Below are 17,079 nucleotides of genomic sequence, written 5' to 3' on the forward strand. Positions count from 1 at the left end.
CATCATGTTAGTCGTTTCGCTGCCGAACTTGTCTGAGCAACGAACATCACCAGATGAAGGGGTTCGTGAAAATGTCCACAATTTACGCTCATATCCACGCGGTAGTTCTCAAGGTGGCCCATTACCACTCTATGGTTGGCTGCGCACTACAACGGATACATTTATATCACAAAACTAAGCGAAAACGAAATAACGCACCAACACCGCCGCCAGCCCGCTGAAACCGAAACCAACCAACCTGAAGCCACCTTATGGCTAGAGCTCCGTGTTTTCGGATAAATCCGAAAAACTCCGAAAAACACCCGCCGGTAAAGTTCTAATCAATTCGGATTTATCCTATAAACTCCGAAGTTGGATGTGCCAATGCCCCCAATAAATTCCTTTCCAATAAATTAAATAAAGACGGTATTTTATAATTAAGTTTGATCAGCGCAAAGGGTCAATTTTCAGTGGTCCTGTGAAAATGCCACCACAGTTATCTTTAACATCTCGGTTCATTGACAAGAAGGGGTCTTACCGACCATCTCGTAAAGGTTCAGAACAACATGTCACTGTGCATTCGGGTCACTACAAAAGCCCCTGTATTGGTTTCCAGTTTGTGGCCACATTATTTGTGTTTTAAGAGGAAGAGTGGTTGTGTTTTTGTAACAGATAAAGCTATATATGGACCCTAGAGATTGCAGGAAATTGGAAGAGGGCAAGTTGAAACCTCCCCGCTACATCCTTTACCACTCCATTTCGCGCGGCCGCGGGGTAGCATGGAATAGGATGGGATGAATACGTTCTTCCCAGCGACTACCTCCACGAGTTTATTTTTAAGGTGTCGGCGTTTATCCAAGCCACAGATGTGTGCAACTTTTGCCGTGGGACAAATTAGTATTGCCAATGGCAATGGCACCAACACCAAACCCAGCGGGAGAATATTTTGATATAAGCGCGTTTTATTTTTCCTTATCTAGCATACGTATACAGCCGGATATTTTTTGTTTTTTGTTTTTCATAAGAAACATTGCAAAATGAAGCTCCGATTTCCGAAGATTTTGGAATCAAACAAAAATAAACTCCTATAAACTCCGAATTTTCGGGAAAAAATAAACTCCGAAAACACGGAATCCTCCTATGGCGCCGCGTGTATCAGCGTCCTCTCTACGCCGGTCAGATAACTGCTAAGATGAAAAGGTCTATAGGCTTACGTGGATGTCGGCTCATAAAGAAATTATGATTTTCTCTTTTATCTTTTAATCCCGGTACTGTACGTCAGGTTTTACTTGAGCTAGTTGGTACATATTGGATAGGGTCGGTCAGCTGAACATCTTCTGAAACCATTTCTAAAACTGTTCACGCCGTTTCAGAAACCATTTGCCAGAAAACGAGACGCCAACATGCAGGGAACGAGGCTTCATTGAAAGCAACAAATCGAAGGAACGGTGCGGTTATACCTTACATACATGGACTCACACACAATCTAATAAAGATTGCCGGGAGGCATGATATACGGGTTGTGTGCTCGGCACCGAACAAGGTGTACTCCATGTGCCGCAGAACAAATCAAAGAACAAATCAAGAGAAGGAACAATGCACAATTGCTCACAAGACGCAGTATACCCCGTGCCAAACGGGAGTGGCGTAGCACATGCCACTTTCTTGTGGCAAGTGCTTTATAGGGCAAACTGGGCGGTGCGTCAAGGATCGAGCTAGGGAGCACGCGGCTTCTGTTAAAGGGACATGGGCCGGACATTCATTTGCAAACTGCCGGTCCTGTAATTGCACTCCTAATATTAACAACATCACCATTTTGGGGCGACACAGAAAATCATATGCACGCGAAATAATTGAAGCCCTGGCCATTAAAGAAAGTGGTCAAATGTGCGTGAGCACCCCGTCGATCACGATCCACGCTAAAGAGATACTTGGGGTGTTGCACGAGCCGTCAAATATTAACATCACTAAAGGGTACAGCGCGCGGATATGGGGAATGCTTTTGTATCACTAGCTCTAGTAGAAAAAAAAGGAAAAGGGTCTACATAAAAAGAAGACGAAGTATTAAAGCAAGCAAGTTGATAGTGAGCGGTGTGTATGTCTTTTCCTCTCTCGGTTTTTTCTACGTTGTAACTGTTCAGCAGACCCTATCCATTGTACACCATGTTCCCGAACTTCCGTTTTCTATACCAACAGCTAGCGCCAGATTCTCAAGGAGTTCGAAATTTCTGTGACGCATAATGTATTTACCCGGGTTGAAAAACAAGATTCTCTCCTTTCGTGAACGCTCGTTGCAGTGTGACCCATGCATTTAGGTCACCATGGAAGAAACTTCAGGTGCGGCTGGACGCTCTGTCGCTCACTTCGGGGTTAGAACGTATTCGCAACTCCAACGGCCCATAGGTGGCGGAGCGGTATTTTCAAGATGGCGGAAGAGATAGGAATAGATTCTGCAAGATTTTCCGCGCGCACTTTATGACGCATGGCCAGTGCTCCAATATTAATTTATTTGTCTAAAATGCGAACTGGTTCGAGCAGGAGCATATTCCAGGTGACGGAGATGTTGATGTGCGTTAGGAAAACAAGCGTGTTGATATTTATTAATTCGGAAACCTCGACTTGCGAAGCTTCTTGGCTTTCTCTGGTTATCAGTGCTCTGAAACGTGAGCCGCGCATGGACACCGTCCAGCTCCGGAAGAGCAGCGTTCACAGTATTGATATCTTCGTGTCACAGGCTCACAACTCACTGCTCACCGTCGCATTTTAGTGTATCGTAACACGTGGGCAAACTGCCCTACGGTTATTGATAGGAAGTTTTAAGATAGCGTGACCGCAGGCTACCGTACGGACGGTGCATCATTGCAACCGGAAGCGCCGGCTGCGCTTTTGAAGCCCAATTTTCAGCGCGCGCCAGGAGCGTTGCCGGGCTCACGGTAGCCTGCGGTAACGCTATGCTAAAACTGCCTATCAATGTCATAGGCGTGTTTAGTGGTTTTATTTATTGCTCTATTAAGGATAAATGTTTTAATATACCGTACATATGTGTACCGTGTTTGGAGTTGTGCTAGTTGGTTTGACATTGATGGTATGCTGCGCTGCGTAGTTACACGGAAAAAAACACTGGAGAAATGAAGTTAAAGCAGAAGGACAGACAAAACATGCATGAATTGGCGCAGCAGTTACACCAAAAAACACTGGAGAAACTTCATTTCTCCAGTGTTTTTTCCGTGTAACTACGCAGCGCAGCATACCATCAATGTACCGTGTTCTTTGCAACGTAGGAACCCGCCTCGCCAAAACTGCCCGTTCTAATCTCGTCACAAAGTGCTTGGAGCATTTCTTTGTTTGCCTTTGTAACTACTTAAAAGCAAGTACCCGTATTCTGTCTTTTTAAGGTGCTTGGAGCGAATGGCCGAATTCTTTGTAACTGCCTTGAAACGCGATTCCATTCCCAACGTCTATGGCTCGACATACCGTTGCGCGACCAGTTTTTTTTTATACAGGGCAAAAAATAAACTTTTCGTAGACCGTACGCCAAAGCTTTACGGTACCAGCGGGAGCGTTTCCCGGCACGTTGAGCGCAGGTTGAGTTGGCGACTGCACGACCAGAAATCCGAAGCGTATGCGATTTACGAAAAGTCCCTAATGAAATTAGACACCCCGGTCCCTTCGCGAAAGGCTGTTGCGAGACGGAACACGAGAATTCCTGTTTTAACACGCTCACGTTTTTCGTTAAAACTGCTTCACGCACGAACACGCCGACTAGAACCATGCAGTAGCAGCAGCACCAAGGCACCAAGGTTGACAGTTTTTGCCGTCCCTGTCACCGTCCCCGCTTCCGACGTCCCCGCTTCTCTAGTTCTCCGTTCGTCCGCGAGGGACGCAACACGTGAAACCCGCCAGAACGGCGGAGCAATAGAAAGACAATTCGATGGAACATTAAAGGGGCGGTGCAACGATTTTATGATTAAAAGAATTTGCATCTTGTCATTTTTACGTTGTTTATCGTGTCCCGGAGGATAGAGAAAACACCTTCTTCATTAAGAATGTCGCGATTCTGCTGCATAATCGCAAAACAAAAGTCGAGCTTTTTCTCCCACCTGCAGCCCCAAGTGGCCGCCGAAGGAACTACGGCGAAAAGATTACGTGACCTCGCTCGGCTCTAAGCTGCAGCGTAACGCCCGCTAATGTCAGCGGAGAGAGGGAGAGGAAGCGTCCTCCGGGATAGCACACGGGAAGCTACACGGCACTCCGAATGACGTCACTAGGAGGGGGACCAGGTGTGGCCCTGAAGACTGGGAGTGAGTTGAGGGGTGCCCGAAATGCCAATATTTATCTTTTTTTTTACGCAACAACTAGGACACGCAGGCGAAATCGGTTTTCTGTTCTTTACTTCAGAAGTGTCAGAGGGCAACTTCCAGAAATCTTTGACTGAAGTCCGGAAATCGTTGCAACCCCCTTTGACATTGCTAACGCCATCCGAGCGAGGTTGGCCGCCAGTCAAAACTTCACGTCGCCCGACGGCACGCTCGTTTGGCGCGCGACGAAGCAGCCATGCACTGTGCTGATTCCACGCGGAGAGTAAAATTCGCCGGGCGAAATTCGTAGATTTTTCGCAGAATATTCGTCCCATAGAGTTCAGCCTTAAGGAATCGCGTCAGCGGCGGCGTAGCGATACTTGCTGGTGAGATCCGTCTATTGTGTTGGATACGTGAAACGTAAATTTTCCCGCTAAATTTAGCGGGAAAACTGAATTGGTCTGTTGGTGGCGGAACGTAAATTTTCCCCTCTAAATTTAGCAGGAAAATTGACGGCACGTGACCTATGCACCAATTTAACTTCCCTGCTAGATTTAGCGGAGAAACTGAATTGGTGCGTAGGTCTGTGACGTCCCGTACTGCAACACTGCGTGGCCCGTGACGGGTCACGGCTCCACAAAACTTGCGGCTTCACGAAATCCGGAGCAGCTAGCCAAAGAACGCTTCACGTTAAAATATTACAAACGCTTCACGCAGAGAGCACACATACAAAAGCGAAAGGAGAGAAAGAAAAGTGCAGACGTCATCAGAGTCACAGCTGTCGGCGGGTGATCGAGAGCCAGTGAGGAGCAAATACAGCGATCAACCTTGCGGTAGCCACGCGCTCATAGCGGCTTCCGCCACAGGACGCGGTACATTAATCACACGTGCCGTTGGATGCGCTCGATGGATCACTCAGTTTTTTTTTTTTTGAGAACAAAACGGAATTATTGGTTACACAAGCGGCCGCTGTATACTGTCCACGGCTCTTTCGTGGCTGTTATCGAGCTCCCTTGAAGAACCACGTCGTTAATTTCAGGGGCAGACAGGAAGTAACCTGGGAATGTCGGTCATTAAATGTATTATTTATAAATCATTTCCCAGTCTTTTTCACATCAAGTAGGGCACAATATTCGCCCCATTATTGCACTACTGTTGCACAGCTGATGGTAAGACCGGATGTATTGCCATCGCTTTCGAAATACCAAACTTACACCGCTCTTTGTTGTTGTCGTTTTCTCGCCGCAAAAATAAATTACGGATTGCCGAACCGTAACAGTCCACCAAATATAGCGCTAGCAGTCCGGACTGATGCCAAGGTTTCGAAGCTATAGCCGGTATCTGGCCCTAAAATCACAGGCGATTTCCGGAACTTTTTCCTGTGAAAATGGCAGCCGCTGATATTAAGCCAACGAATTTTTTCCGATAAAGATATCCGAACTCTAGTAACTAAATGTAATACCGTTCTTGATCGTGTAGAAAAATGGACAAAACATAATCACCTTAAGTTAAATTAGCAAAAAACCAAAGCCATTTTATTTAAAAGTCAACATGCTACAGTTATGATCCCAAACCCACTGATTTTGAACAATGAATAAATTGAATTTGTCGACACTATTAAGACTTTCGGCGTTTGGTTTACAAATAGCCTGTCTTGGAATAAACATGTTGATAATCTTTCGTCTAAATTGTCAGAAGCAGTGGGGTTGCTAACCTAGTTTAAATCATTGCTACCTCGTTGTGTCAAGCTCCAACTTTACAATGCTTTGATATATTCCCAACTTAATTATTCTCATCTAGTTTGGGGAAATACAACAAAAACAAATATAAATAAACTACATATTTTACAAAAGGAAGCTGTGCGTGCTATTGCCAATGTTTCATACTATGATCATACTGAACACTTGCTCTCATTGTTTAATATAAAACCAATTTCAAATATTTACAGGTCCCGACTTCATGTGGCGTACAAGAAGTCTACACAGTTTAAAAATAAAGTTTTTGAGGAATTGTGTAAGCTAGTCCCTTTCACTTCCTCATATCAACTGCGCCCTAAAGAAAAATGGTTTGTTTCACCATAAAATACATTATATTATAACCACACGCTAAACTACCAATTAACTACTTTATTAAATGAATTATTTTTAAAAGGTGCTGATATTCACGCAATGACGCTGGCATAAGTACGAGCATCATTTTAGGGTTTTTTTCTGAGGTATGGCTAAGGCATACGGATCACTGTGCCATTGTATACCACAATGAATGTATTAATTTCATTTTTTTTCTCTTGGTTTTGTTTGATCTATGGTATGTACATTTAAAATAGTGTTCTTTCTCTCAATGTAGCTCTTATGTTCGTTTTTGAAATTGCTTAGGAATTGCCTGCTGTAAACGGGGCCAGGGCCTCCGTCAAGCTGCTGCAGCAGCTTTTTGGCTTGGTCCCCCGTTTCAGTGATGAAACAAAATAAAGATTTATTATTATTATATAAGAAAGGTAAATGGTGTCAACTGTCGAGAAGGAGTCCATTGTGCGTACCATTAAATATTTCGTAACTTACAATGAAAAATGCTCTATGGCACGTGACTTCGCGCTTCTCTTGAGCGAGTGAAGCCTGATTTACATGCTGCGATTTTGCCCGCATCGAGCAACGCAGCTTCTGCCGCGCACGTTTTGCCGCTAAAGCTACGTCGAAACGGCGAAACCGCAAGTAAACCCGCACCATGTGAATCGTGCATGACCCCGTACATGAAGCGTGTCGCATAGCTGGCGCGCGTGGTGCGCCTGTTCGTGTGAATGGGGCGTAAGCCCCCGCGGTTGTCGCCGCGTGGGAAGTCAACCTCCACCTGCTCGAGGTGCTTTCTGGCAGCTTGTACGCTGCAACGGAGGCTCTGGCGATTATCCCTCCACTGGGGGTTGGGCCCCCTGACAGGGGGGCAAAGCAAATATCACTACGGCGGCGTTTTTTCGGCGCAGGGGTGCCCTCGACCGTTGCCGACCCACTGGTGTTGCCCTTGAGTGCCCCTTTGGGGGGTTGGGCTGGTGTCGGGCTCTGCGAGGTCTTTTCTCCCTGTCGGTCTTTCCTGGGCTGTTTCTTGGTGTGACTCAGTTTTGTTCCCAGTTGGTTTTTGGTGAAATTCCCATTGATCCCATGGGATCAATGGGAATTTGCAGGATCCATTTCAATTATATCGAATTGGCTTTAAATCACTGAGGCGGTACCGATTGAGACAATTTTTACTTTTTCAATTTTTTTACAAGCCTCACCTTATCAAATCAGTCCCTCCGAATAGTGCTGCGGGGGACGTGGCGTTACGTTCATGGTCCACGTCAGCTTTAAGAAACGTGGGGAGTGGCTTGTTGCGTTCACGCTTCTTGTTGCCTTATTCGTTTTTCGGCCATCTTATCCGATCCTGCCGCCATCCCGTCGGCTGCGGAGCGACCAGAGAGACGCTCAGACGTATAGCTTCCTATATACTGACGAGGCCTGGCAGATCGCCACCAGAAGTGGCCGCCGAAATTGAACAGGTGGAGCGGCAGACAACGGATGAGAGGAGAGTCACGTGACTGACGCCCTGCGGTGGCGAGACGCCGAAATACACTTCTCCCGAGCGAACAAGTGTGTTTCGGGTCCTCGCTGCTGCGAAAGCTGTGCGCTGACGTCCCGGTTCTCCGAGAAATGGTTCCTTGGTGCTCCGTGCAACCAGATCCTCGCGCCCCAAATCTGCGATCGGGCACTTTATGGCTCCTTCGTCGAACTGCCAGGCTTTATGAGTATAGATTAAATCATGTTTACAAACAAACCGGAGTGCCCCTAGCGGACGCAACCGACACCGCGCATGCGCGATGGAGTGTGGGCAAGAAGATCGCCGTCGCCCATAAACAATCCATTGAAACGCGATGTTGTCGGCGTATGTGTGAGCACCCGTGCTATTTTTCGCGTTGAAATTGTGGATTCTATGTCTTCCTGGCAATGTCTGACTACCTGAGCGGCCTAAGCGAAATTACCGAGGCACGTTACACCGCAAAACTTAGCGTGAACAATGTGACATGCCGCGACTCATTCCGCGTGGACGCCGCAGAATTAACGCTAAAGTTTGATTCACATGATGAGATTCCGCTCGCAATTTTCAGTCGCGAAGTCACTTGGGCTGCAAAAGCGTGAACCGTAGCCGAGATGGTCGACGTCTATATTGAAAATCGCAAGTAGAATCGGACCAAGTGAATCGGGCATAACAACTTGGTGATTGCCACTAGTAACAACGATCAACATTTCCTTATATCTACTGTTAACACCGAGCCTGCTTACCTCAACCCACCTTCAGACTTCAAAGTCTTTTGAGGCCTGCACTTACTTCTTATCGCAATTACCGGGCCAACGTTTGGTCTACAAGCCGGTGTCGCCTGGAAGAGCAGACGACAAGCAGAAATGTTTGAAAAAGCAGACGGCGATTCGAACGATCCGGCGGCCGTTTGAACTTGAAGACGCACTGAACGTAGTCCGCAGGTGGTCCGTACAACTTAACAGTTTACCCGCGTTCATTTTGGAATAAAAATAAATTTGATAACCACAAGCACCTGTGAATTCAACCCAAAGTACTGCACGCCGAAGCAATTGGGGTCCGACGGCGTCTGGTTTTCCCTTTTCACGGCACATATCTACGTTCTCGGATGAACCGAGCACATGAAAACTGACCTTCGAACCTTTCTCGACTATTTTGGTAGAGCCCCTGTCGCGGCGTTTTGACTAGAAGGCAGGTTTTTGTCTGGTTTCTTTCAATACAACGCAGGAACGCACGTCTCGTATGGTAACTTCCGCCCACAGCCCCAGACCGGAAGTGCGCTTGACGCGTCACCACCGCGCCGTGACGTAACAGAGTTGAGTTCGTGCCAACGTTACTGAACCACTCAGTTGGAAAACTGCCATAGAGACTGCTCTGAAAAAGTGGCCCCGATTTGTCCTCGAGAACCGAGCTAACGGCGAACACAACGCCGCCATTTCTCCCGGAGCGGCCACTCGAGGAACTGCACGTGATGCCTATTTTGGCTTTAATCGACCATTTTAGCGCCGAAACAGATACAGTGGAGGAGGTTACAGGGGTGCCACCCCCGTCTCCCCAGCGGACGCGCCGCGTCTTCCTACCGGAGTTAAAATGCACCTAGGTCGGGACGCCCTACCTGAAAGCACCGCTGAGGCATGGTTGTATAGAAACAATATTAATTGTGCCGCAAAACCTTGCAAACTAAAGATTCTAAAAACATCACGCGCCCTTCATTTTGTACTAAACTCTAATAAATTTCATACCGAAAGAGTCTTTTACGTTTGTTTTTGCGCAAAAACATGCTTTCTAAAATCTCAAGGTGGCCACAGTACAGACAAATGATAAAGAGTGGCGCTGTTGTCGTATTTAGCTCGGTCTCGGCGGACGCCAGCGGCCCAGGTTTCGACGGCGAGTTTCCCAACTGAGTATTTTATGGCGAATTCCAATGGCCGTTTTGGAGCGCGCCGGGATCGACTTTTCTGGAGCGAGCCTATTTCACTGGGCGATCGCTATCGAGACCGACTTGTTTCACTGGTCGTTTTTGATTAGCTCCCGCTCCAGATCTCGATCTGAAGCCGAGAAAAGTCGCTCCAACGATTTCGGGGCATTCAACCGGAAGCCAGCCGGGCTAGCCTTCGGCGCACACACGTGACCTCCTTTCTCGTGGGGCATCTCGCCTGATCTCGCTTATCTCGCCTCAGAAGAAAAAGAAGCACGTCGCGGGCTGGGCTCCTAGATTGTCTCGACACCAGAAGAATTCGTAATGGCCGCTTGCTTACCCTTGGCTCGACAGCCGGTTTGTTTTCCAGGAAGGAGAAGAGAAGGCATTTACCACGCTACGGGCATACTGGCAATCTTTGCTGGAAGCGCCTGAGCCATTCCTGCCGCTCGTGCGTCGAAGACGTGTTAGCGCCGCGATTGAAAAAACGTCTTTGTAACGACCGCGGCGGCCGCGGAAAGGGGATTCCCGGGCAGTTGAATGACGGGAAGGCATCCGCCGATCCCGGAGCAGTGGTCATGTTCCACTGGGGATCCGTAGGCGGCGCGAACCCGGTCGGATCGTGTGCTCCAGTCCAAATCTGGTCAACTGATCCCGGCGCGCTCCAAAACGCCCAGTGGAATTCGCCATTAGTAACGTTGGTTTGTGTATACACCAACTCATGCTTACAAACAAACCGGAGCGCTTCTAGCGGACGCCATTGGCGCCGCGCATGCACGGTGGACGGTGGGCAAGAAGCTCGCCGTCGCCCATAAACAAACCATTGAACTGCGTTGTTGTTGGCGTCGGTGTGGAGTCCCCGCGCTCTTTTTCGCGTTGGAATTGTTTATTCTACGTCCTCCTAACAATGTCTGACTACTTGAGCGGCTTCAGAAAAATTAACGAGGCTCGTTACACCGCAAAACTTTCTGTGAATAATGTGACGTGCGGCGATTCATTTTACGTGGACGCCGCAGAGTGGGCGCTGAAGTCTGACTCCCATGATGAGATTCATCTCGCTATCTTCAGTCGCGACGTCGCTCGGGCTGCAAAAGCGTGGACTGTAGCTGAGATGGTGGACGTAGATACTGAAAACTGCAAGTAGAATCGGGCATTGCAAGTTTGTGATGGCCACTGGTAGCAATGATCAACATCTTCTTATATCTACTGTTTACACTTTGCCTACTTACCCCAACCAACCTTTAAAAGTGTTTTGAGGCCTGCACTTACTTCTTACCGCAATTACCGGGTCAAAGTTTGGTTTACGGGCCGCTGTCGTTTGAACGAGCTGACGACCAAAAGCAGACAAGTTTGAAAGAGCAGACGACAGTTCGAAGGGATGCGCAATGAAGCGCGGGCAAGAAGCACCGGGTCCCGCGTAAACAAACCATTGGAATGCCACGTTGTCAGCGTCTGTGTGAGTCTGCATACTCTTTTTTTGCGTTGGAATTGTCGATTCTACGTTCTCATAGCAATGTCTTATTACTTCAATCGCCTGAGTGAAATTATCAAGGTTCGTTACGCCGCTCTACTTTGCGTAAATAATTTGACGTGCGGCGATTCATTCGCATGAACGCCGCAGAATGGACGCCAAAACCATGATGAGATTCGTCTAGCTATTTTCGGTCCCAACGTCGTTCGTGCTGGAAAAGTGTAGAAGGTAGCGGCGATGATCGACGTCGATACTGAAAATCGGAATTGGGAACAGACCAAGCGTAACAAGTCGGTGATGGCCATTGGTACCAATGATCAACATCTTGTATCTACTGTTTTCACCGAGCCAACTTAAGTCTTTTGAGGCCCTGCAATTACTTCTTACTTCTTATTGCAATCACCGGGTCAAACTTTGGTCTACGGGCCGCTTTTGTTTGAACGAGCAGACGACAAAAAGCAGACAAGATCGAAAGAGCAGACGAAATTTCGAACGATCAGGCGGCCGTGTGAATTTGAAGACTCACTGAACCCGCGGGTGGTCCGCACAACTTGGCGGTTTTCACTCGTTCATGTTGAAATACAACTACATCTGGCGAGTACTAAGTGTTGCCCGCACAAGCAATCGTAGTTCGACAGCGACTGGTTTGCCCTTGTCACGGCTGCTATCCACGTTCTCGGACGAACAGTAGGGCAGAAACATGAAAACTGATCTTCAAACCTTTCCAGACTCTCTTGGTACAGCCCCGTCTCAGCATTTTGACGAGAAGGCAGGTTTTTTGTCTGGTTTCTCCCAAAAGAACGCAGGAATGCATGTCTCGCACCGCGACTTCTGCCCACCACCCCAGACCGGAAGTGGGCCCGACGCGCCATCACCGCGGCGTGACGTGTAGGAGAGTTGAGTTCGTATATAGACCTTTCCAAAAAGAGCGCTCTGGCCGCCGCCATTTTGCGAATCGAGCGACCCCTATCAGCCAGAAATGTCTGGCACCCGCCTGAGCTGTGGAACCCGGTCAGCGTGACTCCCCACGTGCATTTTGCATTCGGAGTTCGCCGGCTTTTCTTGGAAGTTTTTACATTATTTGCCTGTTTAGGATGCCTACCCTTTGTGTGTTATCTTCCAGTGTGAGAACCAGGGAATACCAGGGCTCGTAGCCCGCTCGGCCTTCGCAGGAAACGAACGAAGAGAGCGAACGTCAAGCAGCCCGCGACACAGGCAGTTCGACGTGCTTGGAGGATTATTTCCGTCGAGATAATCTCCAAAAAGCCTTCCAGGCTGTGTTCCGGGTCTTCGCAAAAACTAGCTAATAGGGTCGGGTCCGGGGTGTGGCGACATAATTAGCACGTTCGTTCATTTGCTATGAAGCTGTGCAAAAAAGGCGCTTTCTTCTACATGTTCCCCAAAACACGCCGGATTCCGTCCGATCGTCGTGAAGTGACTATCGTCGACACTGTATATTGGACATTCTGTGTTATTTTAGACCTTTCTCAAATCCTGTTCGGATAACGCGGCACCGAGGGGTACGTACAATATATTTTTTGTTCGATTGATGAGACTCATTGAATTTTATGTTGTGGGCGGGGAATATCCATGCAGTACGGATATCCTGTGTGGTCAAATATTTTGACCTTTATAGATTGACACGGCTGAGTTTACGGTGCCGTAAAACAATGAACATAAAATGAAACAAACATTCCAGTTGCATTTGTACTGTCGCGCACGGACTCACCAAAACAGCTTTCATTTCTTTGTTTTTGTTCCCAAAAATAGAACACTGCTTTTAAAGACCTCTATAAATTATGCTCGCCACAGAATACAAGATAAAAAAGAAAACGCGGCAATTCAGCCGCCACCAGCGTCCGGAATTGCGCCAACGCAGGCTGCCACAGCCTACTGACGAGAAACTCCACAGCTCAGCGCAGCCGGGCAACACTAACGTACACTCTCAAAACCAGGGACACGCGCTGTAAATCGCTTCGTTCGAGACTGCCGCTGGAAAGGTCTATAGAGGAGGCTATATATCAAGAATCGCCGCACGTCCTGCGTTTCTTCAGTCGCACTGCTCGTACGTCATTCAAACTGCCCGGTGTTCACTGCACACATGAGGAAAGAACTATTTGGGGACACGCATCAAGCATCTTCGAAGGGTATGCCCTTCTTACGTGCTTTGAACATGTCTGCGGAGAGTTTGTGTACGACCAATGTGACCGTCATACAAGGAACGCCACAGACACGGTCTGCACACTGTCCTTTGTGTGACGTATATGGCGCACCGTGAATTCACGAGGGCGCCCATCAAACCATTCGGCCAATCTTGGCCGCGACACGATCACGTGGTCGTGTTGCCGCGGGGTCGATCGGGATCTCGAATTCGGCTCCCGACGCGCCGCTTTGTCTCCTAGCCACTGGAGGGCGCTGCAGGCGCTCCCGTGGCAGGCGAGGAGAAACCCCCTCGCCCATCGATAGATATACTCGGTGGGGCAGGGGGCGAGAGGCCTCTAAGAACTCCGGACGCGACCGAGACGCAGGCACTGGCAGGCAAGTGAGCCGCCTCGGTCGTTCCGAGGCGAGAGCGCCGGCCTACGGATCCCCAGGTGGCGGGTTCGAATCCCGACCAAGGTACCCGCAAGATGACGGAGGCTTATTGCGGAGAAGGCGCCGTGTAACCGAGCTTTCGGTTGCACGTCAAAAGATCCCCAGGTGGTCGAAATTAATCCTCAGTCCTCCGCTGGGGCGTGCCAGATGCCCGTCGTAGGTTTGGCACGTAAAACCCCCAAATTTGACTTTTGCAGGCAAGTGGGTGGCGACCGGATCTAGGATATCGCGGGACGCGAGGCCTAAGGGCCTTCTTTGTGTTTAGCTTTAGGCTTAACGTGCATTTGTAAATAATTGTGTAATGTAGCTTTATTTGTAGTTTAGATTGAGTGTTTTGTAGTGTTGTGTTTTATTGTACCAATAAACTGGGAGCGGAATCCCGCTCCCGTGAAAGAACCAGGCTGGACTCGGGTTGTTGACGGACCACGTGGGAAACGGCGAATCGGCGGCGGTACGCGAATTCCCACACGTATTACAATATGACCGCAGCTTTAAAGGAACACTGACAACACCCACATTCATTTTTGTTCGTAAGACTATTTAATATGGCGTCAGAAGACTACCTAATCAATATTTGGCCGCTGATATCCACATATATTTTGAATCAGCCACAAGAAAAATCAACTCCCCGAAACCGAAAAACGAGCACGGAAGCTGATGGCCGGAAGTCGCGTGGCTACACCCAACCGTGTTCGTGTGTAGCCACGTGCTTCTTTTCGTGCACCGTTTTTTCGTGCGGTTGCTTCGCACTCATATCCCTTCCGCTCGATACTGTGCGCTTGGAGGTCGATTGGCCATTAACATGAGCGGCAGTTTCGAAGTAGAGACCCCACGTCCGTCGCAACGCTGGTCGGTCATGCGCCGCCATCGCGTCGTCCAGCCCGCGGTACGCCGCCATATTGAGAATGACGTAGTACATGTACTTCCTGTGATTTGTGTAACATTTCTCTTTTTCTTTTTTGTAGGGGGGGAAGGAGGGGGGTCAACGTATTGGCAGTTCTTTAGAGGCTGCAAAAATGGGGTTTCAACCAGCTCTTTTCAGGCGAAAAAAAAAAAAAAAAACGAATTTCGAGCCGCAAATTATGTTTTGGGTAGTTGGACTGGTCATTTTCAAATGAAAACCTCGCCGAGCATAAATACCCTGTCAGTGCCCCTTTAAAAAACATATGCCAAAAAAAAAAAAAAACTGCTTGGATCAAAAAAGGGTTTCATAAAATAAATTTACAAAAAGGAAAAAAAAAGTTTTTATAGCTATATTTACGGCGCGAAATGAATTTGTACTAGGCTCCCGCGGGAGCCCGCGGAAAAGTGGCAACTAGCAGTCACGTGGCTGGCCACTAGTCACGTGGTGCTTGCGCACTTTCGGGAGATACTTTTGGGCTCTAAAAGTTACTTATTAATTTTTGTTTTTAAGTTGCACCTCATTTTAGGGAAGTATTTTGATGTTTCAGAAACGACAATTAAGTATAAAAAAATTGTCATATCCGTTTCGACTCATATGATTATCACAAAAGCTTCGCCATTTTCTCGTCGAAGGGGGCGGTGTCACATGTTTTAGTTTCTAACATGTTGGTTCCCCCAAAGCGACGCCGCCTTTTGACGATCACGAGGACTGCAGCCCTTTCTCGCGCAACGGCATCGCTCTGGGGAAACCGACAGGTTAGAAACTAAAACATGTGACACCGCCCCTTCGACCTGAAAATTACGAATCTTTTGTTTGTAATCATATGAGTCAAAACGGATGTGACAATTTTCTTGTACTTACTTGTCGTTTCTGAAACATCAAACTATTTTTTTTTTCACAAAGTGCAAAAAAAAAAAAAAGAGAACGAAGATTGATAAGTAACTTTTAGAACCCGTATGAAGCTCTCGAGAGAGCGCAAGCACCACGTGACTGCTAGTTGCCACTGGATCCCGCGGGCGCCAACTACAAATTCGTTTCGCCCCATAAATACAGCTCTAAAAAAAATGCTTTTTTCGTTAAATTTATTTCATAACAGCCTTTTTCCATCCAAGCTTTTAATTTATTTATTTCTCATTTCCTTTGCATTTGTTTCTTAAGTTATAAGTGACCATTGCCTTTGCTGCTGCATGGCCTCTTGATCGCTGCCGCTTTGATACGGCCTGTCGATTCACCACGAGAGGCACAGGAACAGTCGATCAGTCAGAGGGTTTATCGAGTCGTATCAGACAGGAGAGCGGGAACACGGAGACCTTGTGGGTGGCTTCGCTGCTTGGACAAGACTACACAAAAGGAGAGGGGGAGGTGTAAGCAAATACCATGTAAGCCAATACTGGCAACTTCCGCGGATCACGGGCGAAAAGTGATCGCAGCGCCCCTGGCGAGCTCGGAGTCTCCGCTAGCAGACAAATTCTCCACAGTGCATTGGTTTTGCCTATCTCCGTGCGAGGTGAGCAATGAAAAACAATTGTCACGGTTATTCGCTGCTTTGAATGTTAAAAGCAGGTTCCACCTCATGAGTCAAGGACATTTTCTTCGTGAGGGAAAGATGTTACAGCTTGTAGGGTGGAATTATCGGGCTCTCCCGAAGAAAAGATTCCGCCGGAAGACTCAGAACTTATGTCTGCCAGGCAAGACACGAATGTACCTTCGCCCTGTTTCTTTGAAAAGGGTAATGTAAAAGTATTTAGAACATTGCTACGTTCCAACTTTATTGTGCATATCGATCAGTTATTTTTGTTGTTGCAATTTCAGTTTCTCATGATTGTATTGCTTAAAACCGTTTCGTCGAATAGCGAGCTGGCTATATCCCGATCGTCTACGGATAAAGAAGCAAAAGGCAATTTCGAACGACGTACCTTACTGCGATGTCAGCATGCTCTGGAAGAAGACGATTGTGCACATGCAAATCTGACGCTGTTACTGAAACTAATAAAAGCCTAGTTACAAAAAAGAACAGCCGATGGACGGTCGTGCACCTCCTTTCATTTTTCAAAGTCTACTTTCTTTTTATGTTTGAGGCGACGCTACGCCGCCGCGGTCGTTCTTCCTCCTGCGTTTATGTTTTTTGCTTGTTTTTTTCTTTCTTGCGCTTACTTGACGTTCGAACCATCGGGTATTTTGCTTTGCCTTGTTTGGCTTAGTTTTTACTTTCTTTCCTTTGCTTCGTCACTTACTACCACCGGTTCGTCTGCTACGCTATGCCTGGACTTGGCCTGGACATTTGGAGGGCCGTCTGCAACTTTGTTGTTGTTGTTGTTGTTTTTCCACTGTCGTCTATGACAACCTCCTATGT

The sequence above is a fragment of the Ixodes scapularis genome, unplaced genomic scaffold, assembly GCF_016920785.2.
Source record: "Ixodes scapularis isolate PalLabHiFi unplaced genomic scaffold, ASM1692078v2 PGA_scaffold3__209_contigs__length_174095766, whole genome shotgun sequence".
Taxonomy (NCBI): Eukaryota; Metazoa; Arthropoda; class Arachnida; order Ixodida; family Ixodidae; genus Ixodes; species Ixodes scapularis.